The sequence below is a fragment of the Eriocheir sinensis genome, chromosome 32 (genome assembly GCF_024679095.1).
Source record: "Eriocheir sinensis breed Jianghai 21 chromosome 32, ASM2467909v1, whole genome shotgun sequence".
Classification (NCBI taxonomy): Eukaryota; Metazoa; Arthropoda; class Malacostraca; order Decapoda; family Varunidae; genus Eriocheir; species Eriocheir sinensis.
In genome coordinates this window covers 1,681,128-1,686,777 of record NC_066540.1, presented here as the reverse complement: position 1 = coordinate 1,686,777, position 5,650 = coordinate 1,681,128, and positions in this window count along the sequence as shown.

Here is a 5,650-nt window from a genome sequence, read left to right as displayed (position 1 = left end):
TTTAGTGAATAGCCCAAAGCAGCCGAAAGTTGCCTTAAGATGGCATTTTTTAGACTTACGAACGTCGTAACTCGTTAGGTGAATCTTGCCCAGGTGCTCGGCGTGGCGCCGCTGACAAATCTGTATGCAGTCGGTTGGGTGACAACGCTGCCAGACGTACGTTACGACCACCGTTAGGAGGTCCTCTTCAGTGCCGACCATTGCCGACTACGAAACGACGTTGTTGCGTGGACATCCGACGTTCGTGGTTCCTTGCCGGCAGATGATAGATGTCGTGGAGGGCGCCGATTGTTTTGAACATTTCCAAAACTGTCGACGTGCGGCCTCCCGCGCCGCAGCGGCCGGTGAGATGTGGCGGGGCCGCAACGATCCCCAAAGATGGCCTGCCGGAGGATGGCGATCACCGTGGAGGGCTACATTTTCTGACGTCGGGACGGCGCCGGGAGCCAAGATCGTGAATGTGTGACTGAGGCTTAAAGGAGTGGCTCTCCCGTTACGCTGGTCGCGGATTCGATCCCCGGTGCCGGCAAACATTTCCTTGTTTAGATTAACTTCTCGTGTGTTTCGTTACACGCTGTGGTCGTGTGGGAGTGTAGAAAAGAGAAGAGTCTGGCATTTCACTGATGTGTACAGTGTGTATGTATATATATATATATATATATATATATATATATATATATATATATATATATATATATATATATATATATATATATATATATATTACATTTACAAAGGTGAACGCTGTTGCCATGATACGAGATGTGCGGCCATGTAGTGAACATGCCCGGCTGCCCGCGGCCCCGCGGCTGCGCGCGGGGCGGCGTCAGTGTCTTTAGAGCAAGTGAACGATAAGGGTGTGCACGGCGACACACGCATGGAGTGGATAATTTCCCCACTTTAGCTTTTCCTCGCCAAGCGGCTGTCCAAGGTGAGGAAAATGGTGTGGCCGCCTTGACACACGTGAGGCTGTGCACTGTGGTCAGGTGTGTGGTGAAAGAGGAGTGTCAACGTTGAGTGTTCATCGTGAGGCACATCAGGGAGCGGCTCTTCCCTGACTCGCCGCACCGCTGCACCCTGGCGCCACTGCCCTTCCGACCCCCCGGTCACCCCCCAGTGTGTTACAACACTACCACTCTACCCACGACTGTGTGCAGTGTGACAGGTAAACTCCACAAATACGTTTTAACTTTTTTTTTTCAGGAGTAGGCTATAATAGTTATAGATTTTAACTGAGCCCTTGGGCGCGACTCGGATTCCACATGAAACCGCCCTGGTGCCACATCACTCCATTACTCCCCTCGGAGAAGGTCGCTACCTCTCTCTCTATCTCTCTTTTGCATGGCTGTGCGGGGCGTGAGAGTGAGATCTCCTGAGTTTTCCGTTGTGGCGTAACGCTGAATGGTGCGGCCTGGCAACTGTTGCCAAGGTCCGTCAGGCGGCATGGTCGCATGAGCCACGTTGCCAAGTGATATGGAAGGTTTAGGCGGGGTTCCCAGAATTCCGATTTAACGGATCCGTCGACGTTAATGACGTCAAAATGACGTCGCCAAAACAGCGGTCGCTCGGCACGGATGATCCGCTCCGTCAGTCCATCGCTCATCATTTGTTGACAAACATATGGACAGCATTAACCACAACGACTTCTTGTATATGTTATTTTGTAGCTAAGTACTTCAATCTCATATTTTCATGATGTGTAGAATATTCAACATCACTGGACTAGCACCACCACCCCTACCCCGGATCCAAAAGTTAACTTGAATTCATCTCTGGACTGGCGCACCCCCCCCCCCCTCCCCGGGCTCCATTGATGACGTCACTGACGGTCGACGGGTCCATGAAAACGGAATAGTGGGAACCCCGCCTTACTGAGTCGTTGTCTTTCCCTCTAATCCCAAGCTATTTAGAACACCATGCAGTCGTATTATGAATGTACTCAAGGGCCGTAAATGTGTCAGCAGGGAAATAGGCTCCTCCTCCTCCTCCTCCTCCAAGCTCTTTGAGCTACAGACCAACTCAAGAACTAAAAACAACGGCTTGCCCATTCACGCGAAGCGATGCAATACAGACATTGGTAGGTAGGAGTTTCTTTTCTAACCGAGTCATGCATACGCCATTGTAACGACCTCCCTGCTGAAGTAGTAAGTGCGGAAACCATCAACTCTTTCAAAAATCGCATCGACCGTCACTTTGTGACAACAGGAGTAAACTGAAAATACGCACCGAAATGCCTTGAACTGCTCTGCAGGCACCCAGTGACTGTCAGGCAAATCACCGCTCTACAGCAGGCAACCTCATAATGAGCCAATAGGCTTTCTGTTGCCTGTCGTTCCATGTTTCCATGTTTCCTGCTGCATCATTCTCTCCTCGTCCTCGTCCAGTTCGTCTCCCGCCTCCTGTTCATCTCCAACTCTTTTAGTCACTCCGTATTCCTCTCCATCTGTTCTCCTCTTTCCTTTTCATCTTCGTCTTGCTTTCCTCTTCATCTCCTTGATCTTCATTTTTCGTTTCCTCTTCCTCCTTCTCTCCTTTTTCCTTTTCCTCCTCCTCTTCCTCTTCCTCATCCTCATCCTTCATTTCCATCAGCTGTATCACCGTCTTTCTCTCAGTGTGGGTTTTCTCCTTTTCCTCCATCTCCTTCTCCTCCTGAATCATTTAAACAATATAACAATTCCTGCCACATGGGTCAACAGTAATAATAACTGATTACATTAATCTGCTCCTCATGGTGTGTGTGTGTGTGTGTGTGTGTGTGTGTGTGTGTGTGTGTGTGTGTGGACGGGGTAGGTTATTATATTATTTTAATGATTTTAATACCTGTTATCTTCATTATTAAACTTTTTATATTTATAGTTTCAGAGCTTAATGACTGAAGTTTTTTCTCTTCTATTTTTGTTATTTTTTTTCATATTTTCGTTTTGTCATTTTGTAATTATTGAGATTTTTTTGTAATTATTTCTTATGTAATTTTGGTGTATTTTTTTTTATGTAAGTATGTTTTTTTGATATTGCGTTTGCAGTAATTGTTTCGTTTACTTCTGTTAAATGCCGTGTTAATATTATTAAGAGAGAGAGAGAGAGAGAGAGAGAGAGAGAGAGAGAGAGAGAGAGAGAGAGAGAGAATATTAAAAACAAATTGTTGGAGAGAGGAAGAGGCTGAGGGAAAGGAGGAGGATCTCAGGGAGGATGAAAAGAGGAGGGGAGATAGAGGAGCAGGATTTAGGAGGAAGGGAAGAGGAAGAGAGGGGTGGATGAGAGAGAGAGAGAGAGAGAGAGAGAGAGAGAGAGAGAGAGAGAGAAAAGGAAAGAAAAAAAATGAAAATAACATCGACAGGGGGATGGGGAAGGGAAGAAGGCAGAGGGGAGACAGAGGAGGGTCGGTACAACTATTAGCTTCATAATTTTAAAGGTTTAGCAGGACTCAGTAACCTTCTATAGGCCTCTACCACAATATAGTTTGGCCCATACTTCCTCGTACAAAAGTTATGGGGCGGGTTCATGGGTTTAGTGTGTCGGGGAGCAGCCACTTATTGAAGAAGAATATAAATGTGTGGCTGAATTGCTAAAATAAAAATGGAAGCGAGGAAGAGAAAAAGAGACGGAAGGGGAAAACAAGTGTTAAAAGGAATCAAATGGAGAATGCAGTAAACGGGTGTTGTACAAAAGTATGGTTGAGCTCCTCACAAAGAGGAAACTGTAAGTACAAAACAACTGGAAAAGGATGAATACCAAAAAAACGAGGAAAATATATAGCTCAACGAAAACTGTGATTAAAGTTCATTGGGGGAAGGAAAAGAGGAAAAGGAAAAACAAGAAACAACTGGGAAATGAATGAAAATTGGAAGAGATGGATATATATATATATATATATATATATATATATATATATATATATATATATATATATATATATATATATATATATATATATATATATGGTGGGCCGACCATCAGACCCCACCTGGAAGAAACCTTGGGCCGACCATCAGGCCCCACTGGAAGATGCCTACCGGCGCAAAAGGCAACAACGTAAAAAAAAAAAATTATCTATCTATCTATCTATCTATCTATATATATATATATATATATATATATATATATATATATATATATATATATATATATATATATATATATATATATATATATATATATATATATATATATATATATATATATATATATATATATATATATAGATGAATGAATAATTTTATATATATATATATATATATATATATATATATATATATATATATATATATATATATATATATATATATATATATATATATATACAGTCGACGATTAAGTAGTGTCACGGTTTTCAGAATGTTTAGCCTGCTGGCGGTATCTGGCAACTATACCACGGTGACGCATTCACTGGCGATGTTAGTGACGCGTTTCAGTGTGTACCGTGTGTGTGTGACCGTGAAATTATAATATTGTAGAATATTATATTATATTATAATATAATGTAGTTAGAAATATACCACATTACATGAATTCAATTTAGAAATGCGATAATGAATGTCTTCTACATGATGATGATGATGATGGCGAGGTAAAACATCACGAACAGTCTGAAACACTTTTTCTTATTAAACTTTGAAAATACCGTGTGCAATGCTGCCCTTCACAGAAGCAGGCAGTGACTAATGCTCCTTATCATCAAACAGCAAATAGGCTTGAGGGTCTGTTTAACTCGCAGCCTTAATTAATTCCCGTCACTATAAAGCCTCAAAGACAATTCAGATCATCAAAAATCTAAAATTATTTCTCCGTGAAGATTACGTAATATCTAAGTATAAATACGTGTGTGTGTGTGTGTGTGTGTGTGTGTGTGTGTGTGTGTGTGTCGCTGACTAGCTGACCCCTTGTCGCTGATGGACATGGTTCCCGTCCCCACCCAACCTCTCTCTCTCTCTCTCTCTCTCTCTCTCTCTCTCTCTCTCTCTCTCTCTCTCCTATTTTTTTAGGTATTAAAAATTATACGTTTCCACAGCCACTGACGTGACAGCTCAACTGCAGTGCTTGCAGACATAAGGGCTTTGATAGAATACCGCTGCTCCAGCCAAGGCCCGCGGTCGACGGCGCCATCATGTGAACGTTTATAGCCTATTATTACGTATAATTTTTTTTTATAAAGAACAAGATCTCGGCTGTCAGGAAGTTTTTGTTTTTGGTTAAAAGGCATAACAATCTCCCATAACAAGTGCAGTATATTTTTAAATGTATCATAGTTTGATAAACAACTTAGAGTTGCTCTTGACTAAATTTGAACGAAACTAAAAGCTCGTGTCAAAATGTAGCAACAGAGCCTAAAGAAAAAATATTTATTAAGCGTTAGCGACGGGCACTTTTGATAAATATCTACCTTAAAATTATGTAGAGTGCACCTGTGACCACCGATCACCACAACAGTACGATTTCGATAGGATGTAATAATTTTCATGTCGCGTGGAGGGGTTGCCATATGTCACTTTCTGAACGAAACTTACTGGACAGCGTGTCACTACTCTCTCTAGCCGACTCTACATATATATATGTATATGTATATATATATATATATATATATATATATATATATATATATATATATATATATATATATATATATTTTTATTTATTTATTTATTTAAACTGG